Source organism: Rhinopithecus roxellana, chromosome 10 (genome assembly GCF_007565055.1).
Source record: "Rhinopithecus roxellana isolate Shanxi Qingling chromosome 10, ASM756505v1, whole genome shotgun sequence".
In the NCBI taxonomy this organism is placed as follows: Eukaryota; Metazoa; Chordata; class Mammalia; order Primates; family Cercopithecidae; genus Rhinopithecus; species Rhinopithecus roxellana.
In genome coordinates, this window is record NC_044558.1 from 17,933,857 (window position 1) to 17,938,721 (window position 4,865).

At 39.9% G+C, this 4,865-nt stretch overlaps 1 pseudogene; it reads right to left on the reverse strand.

Annotated features, from left to right (window-relative positions):
• Nucleotides 1-3,646: 3,646 nt before the first annotated feature.
• LOC104663415 lies at nt 3,647-4,488 on the reverse strand (annotated as a pseudogene).
• Between the last annotated feature and the right edge of the window lie 377 nt (nt 4,489-4,865).

A 4,865-nucleotide genomic window follows, 5' to 3' on the forward strand; every position in this document is an offset into this window, starting at 1 on the left:
GAACCTGCCTGTACTTGCTGGCAGGCACAAGCCCAGGCAGACTGAGAGAAGCCTCTTTAGCTAGTGTGGAAATGCCAACGGCTTGTATCTCCGAGGGCTAAGAGGTGCCTGTGCTATTCCCTCTTCCTTTTACTCCCTGCAAAATGCCCACTCGAAGGCACTCTTTAATGTTCTTTTAAAGAGGATTTCAATGCTGGAAGAATAATCTGATTTGCCCCAGCTCATGCCCTCACCAGGGAAGGTTTAGAACACTTTCTGGGGTACTATTTGGCTGTAGTGCCTTTCTCTGCTCATGGCCATCCCTGCTTTTAGCCTTTTGGAGGACACTGCCTTTCCACAACAGAACATCTTCCATCTCAACTGCTGGTTGGTCCTAGAGGAAGCTTGGAGAGGCCTTTGAATAAGAAGTTCCCAGAGTGCTATGCAAGGTGTAATCCTGGTTCCCGGGCTACATTCTATGCCAGGCACTGGGGATAGAGTGGCGATGAAGACAAGACTCTGTTCTTGTCCTTGCAGAGCTTACAGTCTAATGGGAGAAAAAGACATTAACTGAATCATCACACATATAACTAAAATAATTACAGATTGTAATGAGAACAATGAAGGACACAAATGATGCTCAAGTAGAGACTAACATGGGTGAGAGAAGATGACATTTTTTAAATCGAAATGACACATGAACCTGGTTAAAAAAATCAAACAGTACAGAAAAACTTATAATGAAGAGTAAAACCCTTTCTGCCACCCCATCCACCTTCAGACCCACAAAGCTGCCATTTTTAATCTTTCTCTTTTAATTCTTCTGACGATTGACCTCTAGTTCACTAAATAATATGCCTCTGCTCTCTTCCTTGATTTATCAACTTGAGATACCTATCTATTTAATTTCTACTATGATAGATGAGAGGGCAGTACTCAATAACATACCCACTTCCCCTCCTTCGCACCCCCAATAGAGTTATGTAATATTGTTATTCTACTACTAATTACTTTTAGAACATTGAATACTATATCTGAAATCTTATGCATTATACCATAAACTATAGATAGCCTCTCTTGACTCCCCATTTTTATCAGATGGAGCTAATCAAGTCCATATGCTTCCCTCCACCTCTTCTCCCCTTCTACTTACATTTTCTGTCAAATGTATAATTACTTCTACAGTGTCAAGGTTGATAGTATTTACATTTTCTTCTATAACTTTGAATACATCTCCCATGCTTTGTTTATAGGTTGATTCTAAAAGTTGACAGCCAATAAATCATGTTTACATTATTGTGACTTTGCCAATATAATTCACTACAGAGAGGAACGTATTATGATTTGCATGGCCAAAGGAACTTTGGCCTTCCTGCACCCTTTCTTCATTGAACAAAGTATATTTTATGACTGCATTAGTATAAAGATAAGTATATTAATATTATATGCTGAAACATCTTTGACCTAAAAGTCCATTTTTACTTCTGACTTTAAAATAAGTTAAAACATTTTCACATTCTCAAACTTCATATAATGGAATCATATTTAGGTAACTTTTTGTGTATGACTTCTTTAAATTAGTGTAATTTTTATAATCTTTTAAAGTAGCTTTACTGAGGTGTAAATGACCTACAATAAACTGTACGTGTTAAAAGTGTACAATTTGATAAGTTTTGACATATGTTTATACTTGTGAAACCATCACCACAATCATATCCAACACCTCCAAAAGTTTTCCTCAGGCTCCTTTGTAAATCATTTCTTTATCCCTAAGCAACCACTGACCTGCTTTCTGTCACTATAAATTAGAATCATACAGTATGTATACTTCTGGGTCTGACTTCTTTCACACATCATAATATTTACGAAATTCATGTTGTTTCATGTATCATTAGTCAATTCCCTTTTATTGCTGAGTAGTACTCCATGGTATGGATTTACTAAAATTTGTTTATTCACTTTTATTGGGTATTTGGATTGTTTCCATTTTTTGACAATTGTAAATAAAGCTGCTAAGGAGATTTGTGTACAGGGTTTTGTGCAGACATATGTTTTCCATTCTCTCTAGGAGTGAAAAAGTTGTATCATATGATTGGTGTTAAGTTTAACTTTATGACACTGCCAAAGTACTTTCCAAAGTGGTTGTACCATTTTAGAATCCCACCAACAATGAATCAGAGTTCCAGTTGCTTTACATCCTTGCCAAACTTGGTATTAACATTCCTTTTTATTTCAATTACTAGTGGCTCTCTAAAGGCACACTTTTGCAGTTTTAATTCTCATTTCCTGAATGATGAATTTTATGTGTTTGTGAGCTGTTTTTGTATCCTCGTTTGTAAAGTGACTTTTCAAAAATTTTTGCCCACTTACAAATATTGGTTTGTTTCAGTAAGTTTTATTGAGTTTGATTATTTTTTGGGAGATGGAGTCTCACTGTGTTGCCCAGGCTGCAGCCTCAAGTGATCCTTCTTGGCCTCCCAAAGTGTTGGAATTACAGGCATGAGCCACTGTGCCTGGCCTCTTACTAAGTTTTAATAGCCTCTTTATATATTCTAGATACAAGTTCTTTGTCAGATATGTGATTTGCAAATATTTTCTCCCAATTTGCAGCTTGTCTTTTTATTCTCTTAACAGTATCTACCACAGAGCAAAAGTTTTACACTTTTATAAAGCCCAATTTACCAATTTTTCTTTTTTATGGATCAAGCTTTTGGTGGTATGTCTAAAAGTTCTTTGCCTAACCCAATGTCACAAAGATTTTCCCCTTACATCTTCTTCTACAAGTTTTATAGTTTTAGGTTTTGCATTTAGATCTAATATCTATTTTGAATTCACTTTTATATAAGGTATAATATTTAGGTCAATGTTCTTTTTTTGAAACTGTGGATGTTCAACTGTTTCAGTATTATTTGTTGAAAAGATGATGTTTTCTCCACTGAATTGCTTTTGTATCTTTGTCTTTTTTTTTTTTTTTTTTTTGAGACAGAGTCTCACTTTGTCACCCAGGTGCTGGAGTACAGTGGCATGATCTTGGTTCACTGCAACCTCTGCCTCCCGGGTTCAAGCAATTCTCCTGCCTCAGTCTCCCTAGTAGCTGGGATTACAGATGCCCACCACTATGCCTGGCTAATTTTTGTGTCTTTAGTAGAGATGGGGTTTCACCATGTTGGCCAAGCTGGTCTTGAACTCCTGACCTCAGGTGATCAGCCCTCCTCAGTCTCCCAAAGTGCTGGGATTACAGGCATCAGCCACCATGCCTGGGATTTTGTCTCTTTTTGTACATCTTTTTCTGAACTCTCTTTTCCATCTCATTGATTTATGTGCCTATTTCTTCACCAGTAACACTCAGTATTGATTACTTAACTTTCTATAAATCTTAAAATCATTTAGTGTGATTCCTCTAATTTTATTTTTTCCACAAATATTGTCTTGGCTTTTCTAATTCCTTTGCCCTTCCTTCCCTCCTTCCTTCCTTCCTCCCTCCCTCCCTCCCTCCCTCCCTCCCTCCCTCCCTCCCTCCCTCCCTCCCTCCTTCCTTCCTTCCTTCCTTCCTTCCTTCCTTCCTTCCTTCCTTCCTTCCTTCCTTCCTTCCTTCCTTCCTTCCTTCCTTCTTTCCTTCTTTCCTTCCTTCCTCTTTCTTTTCTTTTTTCTTCCTCTGAACTTTTAATCAGTCTCCGGGTCCCCAAAGAGTACCCTGCTTCTGTTGGCTTAATATCCCAGACACCACTTTGTGATCCACTATCCGGAGGGTGGTGGTCTTTTGAATGGTTTGCATGGAATTGCTGGTGTCCAGGGCATCACCAAGATTGAAGTCCTCGCCATCTTCCAGCAGGCGGCGATAGGTGGCAATCTCAGCCTCCAGCTTAACCTTGATGTTCAGCAGGACCTTGTACTCCTGGGCCTGGCGCTGTCCCTCTGCCCAGGTCTGTGCCAGCTCCGACTCCAGGTGGAGCAGGATCCCGTTGAGCTGCTCCATCTGCAGGGCATAGCAGGCCTCCACTTCCCTCAGGCTGCTCTCCAAGCTTGCCTTCAGATTTCTCATTGAGTCCAGGTCAGTCTCCAAGAACTGAACTGTACGTCTCAGTTCCGTGAACATCAACTCAGCAGCTCCAACTTTGGCGGACTGCGTGGTGACCACTATGTTGCTCTCCTCAGTCTACTGAGACCATTACTTGTCCAGCTCCTCTTGGTTCTCCCAAGCCAGCTCGTCATATTGGACCTGGATGTCTGCCATGGTCTTGGTGAGGTCTTGAGATTTGGGGCATCTACCTCCATGGTCAACCCAGAGCTGGCAATCTGGGATTGTAGGCCTTTTACTTCCTCTTCATGGTTCTTCTTCATGAAGAGCAACTCCTCCTTGAGAGCCTCGATCTCTGTCTCCAGCTGCAGCTGAGTGACATTGGTGTCATCAATGATCTTGTGGAGCCCATGGATGTCACTCTCCATGGACCGGTGCATGGCCAGCTTTCTCATCCTTGACTCTAAAGTCATCAGCAGCAAGACAGGCATTGTCCATCTTCAGAACAATGCGGGCATTGTCCACACCTTTGCCTTTTCATATTAATTTTAGAATAAACTTGTCTATATCTGCAAGAAACCTCTTTGAATTTTGATAAATGTTGCATTAAATCTATAGCCAGTTTGGGATAGCTGGCATTTTAACCACGTTAAGTCTTCCAATTCATGAATATGGTATGTCTCTCCATTATTTAGGTTTATCTGATTTCTTTTATCAGCATTTCGTAGTATTCAGCATATGAACCCTGATATGGTTGGGAATGTGGCTTTGAAAAACACAACTCTGCATGACATTCAGTTGGCTTTTTCAGTCAGAAAACTCATTTTTCATTGGCTTTCAGAAATTTTATCATATTACTTCTTTGATA